We start from the raw sequence: 19443 nt of genomic DNA on the forward strand, positions 1-19443 counted from the left end.
TAGATCTAGCTGGTCTGTCATAATATCATAGAGACAGTAGATCTAGCTGGTCTGTCATAATATAATAGAGACAGTAGATCTAGCATAATATAATAGAGACAGTAGATCTAGCTGGTCTGTCATAATATAACAGAGACAGTAGATCTAGCTGGTCTGTCATATTATAATAGAGACAGTAGATCTAGCTGGTCTGTCATAATATAACAGAGACAGTAGATCTAGCTAGTCTGTCATAATATAATAGACACAGTAGATCTAGCTGGTCTGTCATAATATAATTGAGACAGTAGAACTAGCTGGTCTGTCATAATATAATAGAGACAGTAGATCTAGGTAGTCTGTCATAATATCATAGAGACAGTAGATCTAGCTGGTCTGTCATATTATAATAGAGACAGTAGATCTAGCTGGTCTGACATAATATCATAGAGACAGTAGATCTAGCTGGTCTGTCATATTATAATAGAGACAGTAGATCTAGCTGGTCTGTCATAATATAATAGAGACAGTGCATCTAGCTGGCCTGACATAATATAATAGAGACAGTAGATCTAGCTGGTCTGTCATAATATAATAGAGACAGTAGCTCTAGCTGGTCTGTCATAATATAATAGAGACAGTAGATCTAGCTGGTCTGTCATAATATAACAGAGACAGTAGATCTAGCTGGTCTGTCATATTATAATAGAGACAGTAGATCTATCTGGTCTGTCATAATATAATAGACACAGTAGATCTAGCTGGTCTGTCATGATATAATAGAAACATTAGATCTAGCTGGTCTGTCATGATTCAATAGAGACAGTAGATCTAGCTGGTCTGTCATAATATAATAGAGACAGTAGATCTAGCATAATATAATAGAGACAGTAGCTCTAGCTGGTCTGTCATAATATAATAGAGACAGTAGATCTAGCTGGTCTGTCATAATATAACAGAGACAGTAGATCTAGCTGGTCTGTCATATTATAATAGAGACAGTAGATCTAGCTGGTCTGTCATAATATAACAGAGACAGTAGATCTAGCTGGTCTGTCATAATAGAGACAGTAGATCTAGCTAGTCTGTCATAATATAATAGACACAGTAGATCTAGCTGGTCTGTCATAATATAATTGAGACAGTAGAACTAGCTGGTCTGTCATAAAATAATAGAGACAGTAGATCTAGCTGGTCTGTCATATTATAATAGAGACAGTAGATCTAGCTGGTCTGACATAATATCATAGAGACAGTAGATCTAGCTGGTCTGTCATAATATAATAGAGACATTAGATCTAGCTGGTCTGTCATAATATAACAGAGACAGTAGATCTAGCTGGTCTGTCATATTATAATAGAGACAGTAGATCTAGCTGGTCTGTCATAATATAATAGAGACAGTAGATCTATCTGGTCTGTCATAATATAATAGACACAGTAGATCTAGCTGGTCTGTCATGATATAATAGAAACATTAGATCTAGCTGGTCTGCCATGATTCAATAGAGACATTAGATCTAGCTGGTCTGTCTTAATATAATAGAGACAGTAGATCTAGCATAATATAATAGCGACAGTAGCTCTAGCTGGTCTGTCATAATATAATAGAGACAGTAGCTCTAGCTGGTCTGTCATAATATAATAGAGACAGTAGATCTAGCTGGTCTGTCATAATATAACAGAGACAGTAGATCTAGCTGGTCTGTCATATTATAATAGAGACAGTAGATCTAGCTGGTCTGTCATAATATAACAGAGACAGTAGATCTAGCTGGTCTGTCATAATAGAGACAGTAGATCTAGCTAGTCTGTCATAATATAATAGACACAGTAGATCTAGCTGGTCTGTCATAATATAATTGAGACAGTAGAACTAGCTGGTCTGTCATAAAATAATAGAGACAGTAGATCTAGCTGGTCTGTCATATTATAATAGAGACAGTAGATCTAGCTGGTCTGACATAATATCATAGAGACAGTAGATCTAGCTGGTCTGTCATAATATAACAGAGACAGTAGATCTAGCTAGTCTGTCATAATATAATAGACACAGTAGATCTAGCTGGTCTGTCATAATATAATTGAGACAGTAGAACTAGCTGGTCTGTCATAATATAATAGAGACAGTAGATCTAGGTAGTCTGTCATAATATCATAGAGACAGTAGATCTAGCTGGTCTGTCATATTATAATAGAGACAGTAGATCTAGCTGGTCTGACATAATATCATAGAGACAGTAGATCTAGCTGGTCTGTCATATTATAATAGACACAGTAGATCTAGCTGGTCTGTCATGATATAATAGAAACATTAGATCTAGCTGGTCTGCCATGATTCAATAGAGACATTAGATCTAGCTGGTCTGTCTTAATATAATAGAGACAGTAGATCTAGCATAATATAATAGAGACAGTAGCTCTAGCTGGTCTGTCATAATATAATAGAGACAGTAGCTCTAGCTGGTCTGTCATAATATAATAGAGACAGTAGATCTAGCTGGTCTGTCATAATATAACAGAGACAGTAGATCTAGCTGGTCTGTCATATTATAATAGAGACAGTAGATCTAGCTGGTCTGTCATAATATAACAGAGACAGTAGATCTAGCTGGTCTGTCATAATAGAGACAGTAGATCTAGCTAGTCTGTCATAATATAATAGACACAGTAGATCTAGCTGGTCTGTCATAATATAATTGAGACAGTAGAACTAGCTGGTCTGTCATAAAATAATAGAGACAGTAGATCTAGCTGGTCTGTCATATTATAATAGAGACAGTAGATCTAGCTGGTCTGACATAATATAATAGAGACAGTAGATCTAGCTGGTCTGTCATAATATAACAGAGACAGTAGATCTAGCTAGTCTGTCATAATATAATAGACACAGTAGATCTAGCTGGTCTGTCATAATATAATTGAGACAGTAGAACTAGCTGGTCTGTCATAATATAATAGAGACAGTAGATCTAGGTAGTCTGTCATAATATCATAGAGACAGTAGATCTAGCTGGTCTGTCATATTATAATAGAGACAGTAGATCTAGCTGGTCTGACATAATATCATAGAGACAGTAGATCTAGCTGGTCTGTCATATTATAATAGAGACAGTAGATCTAGCTGGTCTGTCATAATATAATAGAGACAGTGCATCTAGCTGGCCTGACATAATATAATAGAGACAGTAGATCTAGCTGGTCTGTCATAATATAATAGAGACAGTAGCTCTAGCTGGTCTGTCATAATGTAATAGAGACAGTAGATCTAGCTGGTCTGTCATAATATAACAGAGACAGTAGATCTAGCTGGTCTGTCATATTATAATAGTGACAGTAGATCTATCTGGTCTGTCATAATATAATAGACACAGTAGATCTAGCTGGTCTGTCATGATATAATATAAACATTAGATCTAGCTGGTCTGTCATGATTCAATAGAGACAGTAGATCTAGCTGGTCTGTCATAATATAATAGAGACAGTAGATCTAGCATAATATAATAGAGACAGTAGCTCTAGCTGGTCTGTCATAATATAATAGAGACAGTAGATCTAGCTGGTCTGTCATAATATAACAGAGACAGTAGATCTAGCTGGTCTGTCATATTATAATAGAGACAGTAGATCTAGCTGGTCTGTCATAATATAATAGAGACAGTAGATCTATCTGGTCTGTCATAATATAATAGACACAGTAGATCTAGCTGGTCTGTCATGATATAATAGAAACATTAGATCTAGCTGGTCTGCCATGATTCAATAGAGACATTAGATCTAGCTGGTCTGTCATAATATAACAGAGACAGTAGATCTAGCTGGTCTGTCATATTATAATAGAGACAGTAGATCTAGCTGGTCTGTCATAATATAACAGAGACAGTAGATCTAGCTGGTCTGTCATAATAGAGACAGTAGATCTAGCTAGTCTGTCATAATATAATAGACACAGTAGATCTAGCTGGTCTGTCATAATATAATTGAGACAGTAGAACTAGCTGGTCTGTCATAATATAATAGAGACAGTAGATCTAGCTGGTCTGTCATATTATAATAGAGACAGTAGATCTAGCTGGTCTGACATAATATCATAGAGACAGTAGATCTAGCTGGTCTGTCATAATATAACAGAGACAGTAGATCTAGCTAGTCTGTCATAATATAATAGACACAGTAGATCTAGCTGGTCTGTCATAATATAATTGAGACAGTAGAACTAGCTGGTCTGTCATAATATAATAGAGACAGTAGATCTAGGTAGTCTGTCATAATATCATAGAGACAGTAGATCTAGCTGGTCTGTCATATTATAATAGAGACAGTAGATCTAGCTGGTCTGACATAATATCATAGAGACAGTAGATCTAGCTGGTCTGTCATATTATAATAGACACAGTAGATCTAGCTGGTCTGTCATGATATAATAGAAACATTAGATCTAGCTGGTCTGCCATGATTCAATAGAGACATTAGATCTAGCTGGTCTGTCTTAATATAATAGAGACAGTAGATCTAGCATAATATAATAGAGACAGTAGCTCTAGCTGGTCTGTCATAATATAATAGAGACAGTAGCTCTAGCTGGTCTGTCATAATATAATAGAGACAGTAGATCTAGCTGGTCTGTCATAATATAACAGAGACAGTAGATCTAGCTGGTCTGTCATATTATAATAGAGACAGTAGATCTAGCTGGTCTGTCATAATATAACAGAGACAGTAGATCTAGCTGGTCTGTCATAATAGAGACAGTAGATCTAGCTAGTCTGTCATAATATAATAGACACAGTAGATCTAGCTGGTCTGTCATAATATAATTGAGACAGTAGAACTAGCTGGTCTGTCATAAAATAATAGAGACAGTAGATCTAGCTGGTCTGTCATATTATAATAGAGACAGTAGATCTAGCTGGTCTGACATAATATAATAGAGACAGTAGATCTAGCTGGTCTGTCATAATATAACAGAGACAGTAGATCTAGCTAGTCTGTCATAATATAATAGACACAGTAGATCTAGCTGGTCTGTCATAATATAATTGAGACAGTAGAACTAGCTGGTCTGTCATAATATAATAGAGACAGTAGATCTAGGTAGTCTGTCATAATATCATAGAGACAGTAGATCTAGCTGGTCTGTCATATTATAATAGAGACAGTAGATCTAGCTGGTCTGACATAATATCATAGAGACAGTAGATCTAGCTGGTCTGTCATATTATAATAGAGACAGTAGATCTAGCTGGTCTGTCATAATATAATAGAGACAGTGCATCTAGCTGGCCTGACATAATATAATAGAGACAGTAGATCTAGCTGGTCTGTCATAATATAATAGAGACAGTAGCTCTAGCTGGTCTGTCATAATATAATAGAGACAGTAGATCTAGCTGGTCTGTCATAATATAACAGAGACAGTAGATCTAGCTGGTCTGTCATATTATAATAGAGACAGTAGATCTATCTGGTCTGTCATAATATAATAGACACAGTAGATCTAGCTGGTCTGTCATGATATAATATAAACATTAGATCTAGCTGGTCTGTCATGATTCAATAGAGACAGTAGATCTAGCTGGTCTGTCATAATATAATAGAGACAGTAGATCTAGCATAATATAATAGAGACAGTAGCTCTAGCTGGTCTGTCATAATATAATAGAGACAGTAGATCTAGCTGGTCTGTCATAATATAACAGAGACAGTAGATCTAGCTGGTCTGTCATATTATAATAGAGACAGTAGATCTAGCTGGTCTGTCATAATATAATAGAGACAGTAGATCTATCTGGTCTGTCATAATATAATAGACACAGTAGATCTAGCTGGTCTGTCATGATATAATAGAAACATTAGATCTAGCTGGTCTGCCATGATTCAATAGAGACATTAGATCTAGCTGGTCTGTCTTAATATAATAGAGACAGTAGATCTAGCGTAATATAATAGAGACAGTAGCTCTAGCTGGTCTGTCATAATATAATAGAGACAGTAGCTCTAGCTGGTCTGTCATAATATAATAGAGACAGTAGATCTAGCTGGTCTGTCATAATATAACAGAGACAGTAGATCTAGCTGGTCTGTCATATTGTAATAGAGACAGTAGATCTAGCTGGTCTGTCATAATATAACAGAGACAGTAGATCTAGCTGGTCTGTCATAATAGAGACAGTAGATCTAGCTAGTCTGTCATAATATAATAGACACAGTAGATCTAGCTGGTCTGTCATAATATAATTGAGACAGTAGAACTAGCTGGTCTGTCATAAAATAATAGAGACAGTAGATCTAGCTGGTCTGTCATATTATAATAGAGACAGTAGATCTAGCTGGTCTGACATAATATCATAGAGACAGTAGATCTAGCTGGTCTGTCATAATATAACAGAGACAGTAGATCTAGCTAGTCTGTCATAATATAATAGACCACAGTAGATCTAGCTGGTCTGTCATAATATAATTGAGACAGTAGAACTAGCTGGTCTGTCATAATATAATAGAGACAGTAGATCTAGCTGGTCTGTCATAATATCATAGAGACAGTAGATCTAGCTGGTCTGTCATAATATAATAGAGACAGTAGATCTAGCATAATATAATAGAGACAGTAGCTCTAGCTGGTCTGTCATAATATAACAGAGACAGTAGATCTAGCTGGTCTGTCATAATATATCTGCTGGTCTGTCATAATATCATAGAGACAGTAGATCTAGCTGGTCTGTCATAATATAATAGAGACAGTAGATCTAGCATAATATAATAGAGACAGTAGCTCTAGCTGGTCTGTCATAATATAACAGAGACAGTAGATCTAGCTGGTCTGTCATAATATAACAGAGACAGTAGATCTAGCTGGTCTGTCATATTATAATAGAGACAGTAGATCTAGCTGGTCTGTCATAATATAACAGAGACAGTAGATCTAGCAAGTCTGTCATAATATAATAGACACAGTAGATCTAGCTGGTCTGTCATAATATAATTGAGACAGTAGAACTAGCTGGTCTGTCATAATATAATAGAGACAGTAGATCTAGCTGGTCTGTCATAATATCATAGAGACAGTAGATCTAGCATAATATAATAGAGACAGTAGCTCTAGCTGGTCTGTCATAATATAATAGAGACAGTAGATCTAGCTGGTCTGTCATAATATAATAGAGACAGTAGAATCTAGCTGGTCTGTCATAATATAATAGAGACAGTAGATCTAGCTGGTCTGTCATAATATAATAGAGACAGTAGATCTAGCTGGTCTGTCATAATATAATAGAGACAGTAGATCTAGCTGGTCTGTCATAATATAATAGAGACAGTAGATCTAGCTGGTCTGTCATAATATAATAGAGACAGTAGATCTAGCTGGTCTGTCATAATATAACTAGAGACAGTAGATCTAGCTGGTCTGTCATATTATAATAGAGACAGTAGATCTAGCTGGTCTGTCATAATATAACAGAGACAGTAGATCTAGCTAGTCTGTCATAATATAATAGACACAGTAGATCTAGCTGGTCTGTCATAATATAATTGAGACAGTAGAACTAGCTGGTCTGTCATAATATAATAGAGACAGTAGATCTAGCTGGTCTGTCATAATATCATAGAGACAGTAGATCTAGCTGGTCTGTCATAATATAATAGAGACAGTAGCTCTAGCTGGTCTGTCATAATATAATAGAGACAGTAGATCTAGCTGGTCTGTCATAATATAACAGAGACAGTAGACCTAGCTGGTCTGTCATGTTATAATAGAGACAGTAGATCTAGCTGGTCTGTCATAATATAATAGAGACAGTAGATCTATCTGGTCTGTCATAATATAATAGACACAGTAGATCTAGCTGGTCTGTCATGATATAATAGAAACATTAGATCTAGCTGGTCTGCCATGATTCAATAGAGACATTAGATCTAGCTGGTCTGTCTTAATATAATAGAGACAGTAGATCTAGCTGGTCTGTCATAATATAATAGAGACAGTAGATCTAGCATAATATAATAGAGACAGTAGCTCTAGCTGGTCTGTCATAATATAATAGAGACAGTAGATCTAGCTGGTCTGTCATAATATAACAGAGACAGTAGATCTAGCTGGTCTGTCATATTATAATAGAGACAGTAGATCTAGCTAGTCTGTCATAATATAATAGACACAGTAGATCTAGCTGGTCTGTCATAATATAATTGAGACAGTAGAACTAGCTGGTCTGTCATAAAATAATAGAGACAGTAGATCTAGCTGGTCTGTCATATTATAATAGAGACAGTAGATCTAGCTGGTCTGACATAATATCATAGAGACAGTAGATCTAGCTGGTCTGTCATAATATAACAGAGACAGTAGATCTAGCTAGTCTGTCATAATATAATAGACACAGTAGATCTAGCTGGTCTGTCATAATATAATTGAGACAGTAGAACTAGCTGGTCTGTCATAATATAATAGAGACAGTAGATCTAGCTGGTCTGTCATAATATCATAGAGACAGTAGATCTAGCTGGTCTGTCATAATATAATAGAGACAGTAGATCTAGCATAATATAATAGAGACAGTAGCTCTAGCTGGTCTGTCATAATATAATAGAGACAGTAGATCTAGCTGGTCTGTCATAATATAACAGAGACAGTAGATCTAGCTGGTCTGTCATATTATAATAGAGACAGTAGATCTAGCTGGTATGTCATAATATAACAGAGACAGTAGATCTAGCAAGTCTGTCATAATATAATAGACACAGTAGATCTAGCTGGTCTGTCATAATATAATTGAGACAGTAGAACTAGCTGGTCTGTCATAATATAATAGAGACAGTAGATCTAGCTGGTCTGTCATAATATCATAGAGACAGTAGATCTAGCTGGTCTGTCATAATATAATAGAGACAGTAGATCTAGCATAATATAATAGAGACAGTAGCTCTAGCTGGTCTGTCATAATATAACAGAGACAGTAGATCTAGCTGGTCTGTCATATTATAATAGAGACAGTAGATCTAGCTGGTCTGTCATAATATAACAGAGACAGTAGATCTAGCTAGTCTGTCATAATATAATAGACACAGTAGATCTAGCTGGTCTGTCATAATATAATTGAGACAGTAGAACTAGCTGGTCTGTCATAATATAATAGAGACAGTAGATCTAGCTGGTCTGTCATAATATCATAGAGACAGTAGATCTAGCTGGTCTGTCATATTATAACAGAGACAGTAGATCTAGCTGGTCTGACATAATATCATAGAGACAGTAGATCTAGCTGGTCTGTCATATTATAATAGAGACAGTAGATCTAGCTGGTCTGTCATAATATAATAGAGACAGTGCATCTAGCTGGCCTGACATAATATAATAGAGACAGTAGATCTAGCTGGTCTGTCATAATATAACAGAGACAGTAGCTCTAGCTGGTCTCTCATAATATAATAGAGACATTAGATCTAGCTGGTCTGTCATAATATAACAGAGACAGTAGATCTAGCTGGTCTGTCATATTATAATAGAGACAGTAGATCTAGCTGGTCTGACATAATATCATAGAGACAGTAGATCTAGCTGGTCTGTCATAATATAACAGAGACAGTAGATCTAGCTAGTCTGTCATAATATAATAGACACAGTAGATCTAGCTGGTCTGTCATAATATAATTGAGACAGTAGAACTAGCTGGTCTGTCATAATATAATAGAGACAGTAGATCTAGCTGGTCTGTCATAATATCATAGAGACAGTAGATCTAGCTGGTCTGTCATAATATAATAGAGACAGTAGATCTAGCATAATATAATAGAGACAGTAGCTCTAGCTGGTCTGTCATAATATAATAGAGACAGTAGATCTAGCTGGTCTGTCATAATATAACAGAGACAGTAGATCTAGCTGGTCTGTCATATTATAATAGAGACAGTAGATCTAGCTGGTCTGTCATAATATAACAGAGACAGTAGATCTAGCAAGTCTGTCATAATATAATAGACACAGTAGATCTAGCTGGTCTGTCATAATATAATTGAGACAGTAGAACTAGCTGGTCTGTCATAATATAATAGAGACAGTAGATCTAGCTGGTCTGTCATAATATCATAGAGACAGTAGATCTAGCTGGTCTGTCATAATATAATAGAGACAGTAGATCTAGCATAATATAATAGAGACAGTAGCTCTAGCTGGTCTGTCATAATATAACAGAGACAGTAGATCTAGCTGGTCTGTCATATTATAATAGAGACAGTAGATCTAGCTGGTCTGTCATAATATAACAGAGACAGTAGATCTAGCTAGTCTGTCATAATATAATAGACACAGTAGATCTAGCTGGTCTGTCACAATATAATTGAGACAGTAGAACTAGCTGGTCTGTCATAATATAATAGAGACAGTAGATCTAGCTGGTCTGTCATAATATCATAGAGACAGTAGATCTAGCTGGTCTGTCATATTATAATAGAGACAGTAGATCTAGCTGGTCTGACATAATATCATAGAGACAGTAGATCTAGCTGGTCTGTCATATTATAATAGAGACAGTAGATCTAGCTGGTCTGTCATAATATAATAGAGACAGTGCATCTAGCTGGCCTGACATAATATAATAGAGACAGTAGATCTAGCTGGTCTGTCATAATATAATAGAGACAGTAGCTCTAGCTGGTCTGTCATAATATAATAGAGACATTAGATCTAGCTGGTCTGTCATAATATAACAGAGACAGTAGATCTAGCTGGTCTGTCATATTATAATAGAGACAGTAGATCTAGCTGGTCTGTCATAATATAATAGAGACAGTAGATCTATCTGGTCTGTCATAATATAATAGACACAGTAGATCTAGCTGGTCTGTCATGATATAATAGAAACATTAGATCTAGCTGGTCTGCCATGATTCAATAGAGACATTAGATCTAGCTGGTCTGTCTTAATATAATAGAGACAGTAGATCTAGCTGGTCTGTCATAATATAATAGAGACAGTAGATCTAGCATAATATAATAGAGACAGTAGCTCTAGCTGGTCTGTCATAATATAATAGAGACAGTAGATCTAGCTGGTCTGTCATAATATAACAGAGACAGTAGATCTAGCTGGTCTGTCATATTATAATAGAGACAGTAGATCTAGCTGGTCTGTCATAATATAACAGAGACAGTAGATCTAGCTGGTCTGTCATAATAGAGACAGTAGATCTAGCTAGTCTGTCATAATATAATAGACACAGTAGATCTAGCTGGTCTGTCATAATATAATTGAGACAGTAGAACTAGTTGGTCTGTCATAAAATAATAGAGACAGTAGATCTAGCTGGTCTGTCATATTATAATAGAGACAGTAGATCTAGCTGGTCTGACATAATATCATAGAGACAGTAGATCTAGCTGGTCTGTCATAATATAACAGAGACAGTAGATCTAGCTAGTCTGTCATAATATAATAGACACAGTAGATCTAGCTGGTCTGTCATAATATAATTGAGACAGTAGAACTAGCTGGTCTGTCATAATATAATAGAGACAGTAGATCTAGCTGGTCTGTCATAATATCATAGAGACAGTAGATCTAGCTGGTCTGTCATAATATAATAGAGACAGTAGATCTAGCATAATATAATAGAGACAGTAGCTCTAGCTGGTCTGTCATAATATAATAGAGACAGTAGATCTAGCTGGTCTGTCATATTATAATAGAGACAGTAGATCTAGCTGGTCTGATATAATATCATAGAGACAGTAGATCTAGCTGGTCTGTCATAATATAACAGAGACAGTAGATCTAGCTAGTCTGTCATAATATAATAGACACAGTAGATCTAGCTGGTCTGTCATAATATAATTGAGACAGTAGAACTAGCTGGTCTGTCATAATATAATAGAGACAGTAGATCTAGCTGGTCTGTCATAATATCATAGAGACAGTAGATCTAGCTGGTCTGTCATAATATAATAGAGACAGTAGATCTAGCATAATATAATAGAGACAGTAGCTCTAGCTGGTCTGTCATAATATAATAGAGACAGTAGATCTAGCTGGTCTGTCATAATATAACAGAGACAGTAGATCTAGCTGGTCTGTCATATTATAATAGAGACAGTAGATCTAGCTGGTCTGTCATAATATAACAGAGACAGTAGATCTAGCAAGTCTGTCATAATATAATAGACACAGTAGATCTAGCTGGTCTGTCATAATATAATTGAGACAGTAGAACTAGCTGGTCTGTCATAATATAATAGAGACAGTAGATCTAGCTGGTCTGTCATAATATCATAGAGACAGTAGATCTAGCTGGTCTGTCATAATATAATAGAGACAGTAGATCTAGCATAATATAATAGAGACAGTAGCTCTAGCTGGTCTGTCATAATATAACAGAGACAGTAGATCTAGCTGGTCTGTCATATTATAATAGAGACAGTAGATCTAGCTTGTCTGTCATAATATAACAGAGACAGTAGATCTAGCTAGTCTGTCATAATATAATAGACACAGTAGATCTAGCTGGTCTGTCATAATATAATTGAGACAGTAGAACTAGCTGGTCTGTCATAATATAATAGAGACAGTAGATCTAGCTGGTCTGTCATAATATCATAGAGACAGTAGATCTAGCTGGTCTGTCATATTATAATAGAGACAGTAGATCTAGCTGGTCTGACATAATATCATAGAGACAGTAGATCTAGCTGGTCTGTCATATTATAATAGAGACAGTAGATCTAGCTGGTCTGTCATAATATAATAGAGACAGTGCATCTAGCTGGCCTGACATAATATAATAGAGACAGTAGATCTAGCTGGTCTGTCATAATATAATAGAGACAGTAGCTCTAGCTGGTCTGTCATAATATAATAGAGACATTAGATCTAGCTGGTCTGTCATAATATAACAGAGACAGTAGATCTAGCTGGTCTGTCATATTATAATAGAGACAGTAGATCTAGCTGGTCTGACATAATATCATAGAGACAGTAGATCTAGCTGGTCTGTCATAATATAACAGAGACAGTAGATCTAGCTAGTCTGTCATAATATAATAGACACAGTAGATCTAGCTGGTCTGTCATAATATAATTGAGACAGTAGAACTAGCTGGTCTGTCATAATATAATAGAGGCAGTAGATCTAGCATAATATAATAGAGACAGTAGCTCTAGCTGGTCTGTCATAATATAATACAGACAGTAGATCTAGCTGGTCTGTCATAATATAACAGAGACAGTAGATCTAGCTGGTCTGTCATATTATAATAGAGACAGTAGATCTAGCTGGTCTGTCATAATATAACAGAGACAGTAGATCTAGCAAGTCTGTCATAATATAATAGACACAGTAGATCTAGCTGGTCTGTCATAATATAATTGAGACAGTAGAACTAGCTGGTCTGTCATAATATAATAGAGACAGTAGATCTAGCTGGTCTGTCATAATATAACAGAGACAGTAGATCTAGCTGGTCTGTCATATTATAATAGAGACAGTAGATCTAGCTGGTCTGTCATAATATAACAGAGACAGTAGATCTAGCAAGTCTGTCATAATATAATAGACACAGTAGATCTAGCTGGTCTGTCATAATATAATTGAGACAGTAGAACTAGCTGGTCTGTCATAATATAATAGAGACAGTAGATCTAGCTGGTCTGTCATAATATCATAGAGACAGTAGATCTAGCTGGTCTGTCATAATATAATAGAGACAGTAGATCTAGCATAATATAATAGAGACAGTAGCTCTAGCTGGTCTGTCATAATATAACAGAGACAGTAGATCTAGCTGGTCTGTCATATTATAATAGAGACAGTAGATCTAGCTGGTCTGTCATAATATAACAGAGACAGTAGATCTAGCTAGTCTGTCATAATATAATAGACACAGTAGATCTAGCTGGTCTGTCATAATATAATTGAGACAGTAGAACTAGCTAGTCTGTCATAATATAATAGACACAGTAGATCTAGCTGGTCTGTCATAATATAATTGAGACAGTAGAACTAGCTGGTCTGTCATAATATAATAGACACAGTAGATCTAGCTGGTCTGTCATAATATCATAGAGACAGTAGATCTAGCTGGTCTGTCATAATATAATAGAGACAGTAGATCTAGCATAATATAATAGAGACAGTAGCTCTAGCTGGTCTGTCATAATATAATACAGACAGTAGATCTAGCTGGTCTGTCATAATATAACAGAGACAGTAGATCTAGCTGGTCTGTCATATTATAATAGAGACAGTAGATCTAGCTGGTCTGTCATAATATAACAGAGACAGTAGATCTAGCAAGTCTGTCATAATATAATAGACACAGTAGATCTAGCTGGTCTGTCATAATATAATTGAGACAGTAGAACTAGCTGGTCTGTCATAATATAATAGAGACAGTAGATCTAGCTGGTCTGTCATAATATAACAGAGACAGTAGATCTAGCTGGTCTGTCATATTATAATAGAGACAGTAGATCTAGCTGGTCTGTCATAATATAACAGAGACAGTAGATCTAGCAAGTCTGTCATAATATAATAGACACAGTAGATCTAGCTGGTCTGTCATAATATAATTGAGACAGTAGAACTAGCTGGTCTGTCATAATATAATAGAGACAGTAGATCTAGCTGGTCTGTCATAATATCATAGAGACAGTAGATCTAGCTGGTCTGTCATAATATAATAGAGACAGTAGATCTAGCATAATATAATAGAGACAGTAGCTCTAGCTGGTCTGTCATAATATAACAGAGACAGTAGATCTAGCTGGTCTGTCATATTATAATAGAGACAGTAGATCTAGCTGGTCTGTCATAATATAACAGAGACAGTAGATCTAGCTAGTCTGTCATAATATAATAGACACAGTAGATCTAGCTGGTCTGTCATAATATAATTGAGACAGTAGAACTAGCTGGTCTGTCATAATATAATAGAGACAGTAGATCTAGCTGGTCTGTCATAATATCATAGAGACAGTAGATCTAGCTGGTCTGTCATATTATAATAGAGACAGTAGATCTAGCTGGTCTGACATAATATCATAGAGACAGTAGATCTAGCTGGTCTGTCATATTATAATAGAGACAGTAGATCTAGCTGGTCTGTCATAATATAATAGAGACAGTGCATCTAGCTGGCCTGACATAATATAATAGAGACAGTAGATCTAGCTGGTCTGTCATAATATAATAGAGACAGTAGCTCTAGCTGGTCTGTCATAATATAATAGAGACATTAGATCTAGCTGGTCTGTCATAATATAACAGAGACAGTAGATCTAGCTGGTCTGTCATATTATAATAGAGACAGTAGATCTAGCTGGTCTGTCATAATATAATAGAGACAGTAGATCTATCTGGTCTGTCATAATATAATAGACACAGTAGATCTAGCTGGTCTGTCATGATATAATAGAAACATTAGATCTAGCTGGTCTGCCATGATTCAATAGAGACATTAGATCTAGCTGGTCTGTCTTAATATAATAGAGACAGTAGATCTAGCTGGTCTGTCATAATATAATAGAGACAGTAGATCTAGCATAATATAATAGAGACAGTAGCTCTAGCTGGTCTGTCATAATATAATAGAGACAGTAGATCTAGCTGGTCTGTCATAATATAACAGAGACAGTAGATCTAGCTGGTCTGTCATACTATAATAGAGACAGTAGATCTAGCTGGTCTGTCATAATATAACAGAGACAGTAGATCTAGCTGGTCTGTCATAATAGAGACAGTAGATCTAGCTAGTCTGTCATAATATAATAGACACAGTAGATCTAGCTGGTCTGTCATAATATAATTGAGACAGTAGAACTAGCTGGTCTGTCATAAAATAATAGAGACAGTAGATCTAGCTGGTCTGTCATATTATAATAGAGACAGTAGATCTAGCTGGTCTGACATAATATCATAGAGACAGTAGATCTAGCTGGTCTGTCATAATATAACAGAGACAGTAGATCTAGCTAGTCTGTCATAATATAATAGACACAGTAGATCTAGCTGGTCTGTCATAATATAATTGAGACAGTAGAACTAGCTGGTCTGTCATAATATAATAGAGACAGTAGATCTAGCTGGTCTGTCATAATATCATAGAGACAGTAGATCTAGCTGGTCTGTCATAATATAATAGAGACAGTAGATCTAGCATAATATAATAGAGACAGTAGCTCTAGCTGGTCTGTCATAATATAATAGAGACAGTAGATCTAGCTGGTCTGTCATATTATAATAGAGACAGTAGATCTAGCTGGTCTGACATAATATCATAGAGACAGTAGATCTAGCTGGTCTGTCATAATATAACAGAGACAGTAGATCTAGCTAGTCTGTCATAATATAATAGACACAGTAGATCTAGCTGGTCTGTCATAATATAATTGAGACAGTAGAACTAGCTGGTCTGTCATAATATAATAGAGACAGTAGATCTAGCTGGTCTGTCATAATATCATAGAGACAGTAGATCTAGCTGGTCTGTCATAATATAATAGAGACAGTAGATCTAGCATAATATAATAGAGACAGTAGCTCTAGCTGGTCTGTCATAATATAATAGAGACAGTAGATCTAGCTGGTCTGTCATAATATAACAGAGACAGTAGATCTAGCTGGTCTGTCATATTATAATAGAGACAGTAGATCTAGCTGGTCTGTCATAATATAACAGAGACAGTAGATCTAGCAAGTCTGTCATAATATAATAGACACAGTAGATCTAGCTGGTCTGTCATAATATAATTGAGACAGTAGAACTAGCTGGTCTGTCATAATATAATAGAGACAGTAGATCTAGCTGGTCTGTCATAATATCATAGAGACAGTAGATCTAGCTGGTCTGTCATAATATAATAGAGACAGTAGATCTAGCATAATATAATAGAGACAGTAGCTCTAGCTGGTCTGTCATAATATAACAGAGACAGTAGATCTAGCTGGTCTGTCATATTATAATAGAGACAGTAGATCTAGCTGGTCTGTCATAATATAACAGAGACAGTAGATCTAGCTAGTCTGTCATAATATAATAGACACAGTAGATCTAGCTGGTCTGTCATAATATAATTGAGACAGTAGAACTAGCTGGTCTGTCATAATATAATAGAGACAGTAGATCTAGCTGGTCTGTCATAATATCAGAGAGACAGTAGATCTAGCTGGTCTGTCATATTATAATAGAGACAGTAGATCTAGCTGGTCTGACATAATATCATAGAGACAGTAGATCTAGCTGGTCTGTCATATTATAATAGAGACAGTAGATCTAGCTGGTCTGTCATAATATAATAGAGACAGTGCATCTAGCTGGCCTGACATAATATAATAGAGACAGTAGATCTAGCTGGTCTGTCATAATATAATAGAGACAGTAGCTCTAGCTGGTCTGTCATAATATAATAGAGACATTAGATCTAGCTGGTCTGTCATAATATAACAGAGACAGTAGATCTAGCTGGTCTGTCATATTATAATAGAGACAGTAGATCTAGCTGGTCTGACATAATATCATAGAGACAGTAGATCTAGCTGGTCTGTCATAATATAACAGAGACAGTAGATCTAGCTAGTCTGTCATAATATAATAGACACAGTAGCTCTAGCTGGTCTGTCATAATATAATTGAGACAGTAGAACTAGCTGGTCTGTCATAATATAATAGAGACAGTAGATCTAGCTGGTCTGTCATAATATCATAGAGACAGTAGATCTAGCTGGTCTGTCATAATATAATAGAGACAGTAGATCTAGCATAATATAATAGAGACAGTAGCTCTAGCTGGTCTGTCATAATATAATACAGACAGTAGATCTAGCTGGTCTGTCATAATATAACAGAGACAGTAGATCTAGCTGGTCTGTCATATTATAATAGAGACAGTAGATCTAGCTGGTCTGTCATAATATAACAGAGACAGTAGATCTAGCAAGTCTGTCATAATATAATAGACACAGTAGATCTAGCTGGTCTGTCATAATATAATTGAGACAGTAGAACTAGCTGGTCTGTCATAATATAATAGAGACAGTAGATCTAGCTGGTCTGTCATAATATCATAGAGACAGTAGATCTAGCTGGTCTGTCATAATATAATAGAGACAGTAGATCTAGCATAATATAATAGAGACAGTAGCTCTAGCTGGTCTGTCATAATATAATAGAGACAGTAGATCTAGCTGGTCTGTCATATTATAATAGAGACAGTAGATCTAGCTGGTCTGACATAATATCATAGAGACAGTAGATCTAGCTGGTCTGTCATAATATAACAGAGACAGTAGATCTAGCTAGTCTGTCATAATATAATAGACACAGTAGATCTAGCTGGTCTGTCATAATATAATTGAGACAGTAGAACTAGCTGGTCTGTCATAATATAATAGAGACAGTAGATCTAGCTGGTCTGTCATAATATCATAGAGACAGTAGATCTAGCTGGTCTGTCATAATATAATAGAGACAGTAGATCTAGCATAATATAATAGAGACAGTAGCTCTAGCTGGTCTGTCATAATATAATAGAGACAGTAGATCTAGCTGGTCTGTCATAATATAACAGAGACAGTAGATCTAGCTGGTCTGTCATATTATAATAGAGACAGTAGATCTAGCTGGTCTGTCATAATATAACAGAGACAGTAGATCTAGCAAGTCTGTCATAATATAATAGACACAGTAGATCTAGCTGGTCTGTCATAATATAATTGAGACAGTAGAACTAGCTGGTCTGTCATAATATAATAGAGACAGTAGATCTAGCTGGTCTGTCATAATATCATAGAGACAGTAGATCTAGCTGGTCTGTCATAATATAATAGAGACAGTAGATCTAGCATAATATAATAGAGACAGTAGCTCTAGCTGGTCTGTCATAATATAACAGAGACAGTAGATCTAGCTGGTCTGTCATATTATAATAGAGACAGTAGATCTAGCTGGTCTGTCATAATATAACAGAGACAGTAGATCTAGCTAGTCTGTCATAATATAATAGACACAGTAGATCTAGCTGGTCTGTCATAATATAATTGAGACAGTAGAACTAGCTGGTCTGTCATAATATAATAGAGACAGTAGATCTAGCTGGTCTGTCATAATATCATAGAGACAGTAGATCTAGCTGGTCTGTCATATTATAATAGAGACAGTAGATCTAGCTGGTCTGACATAATATCATAGAGACAGTAGATCTAGCTGGTCTGTCATATTATAATAGAGACAGTAGATCTAGCTGGTCTGTCATAATATAATAGAGACAGTGCATCTAGCTGGCCTGACATAATATAATAGAGACAGTAGATCTAGCTGGTCTGTCATAATATAATAGAGACAGTAGCTCTAGCTGGTCTGTCATAATATAATAGAGACATTAGATCTAGCTGGTCTGTCATAATATAACAGAGACAGTAGATCTAGCTGGTCTGTCATATTATAATAGAGACAGTAGATCTAGCTGGTCTGACATAATA

The sequence above is a fragment of the Oncorhynchus mykiss genome, chromosome 4 (assembly GCF_013265735.2).
Source record: "Oncorhynchus mykiss isolate Arlee chromosome 4, USDA_OmykA_1.1, whole genome shotgun sequence".
Taxonomy (NCBI): domain Eukaryota; kingdom Metazoa; phylum Chordata; class Actinopteri; order Salmoniformes; family Salmonidae; genus Oncorhynchus; species Oncorhynchus mykiss.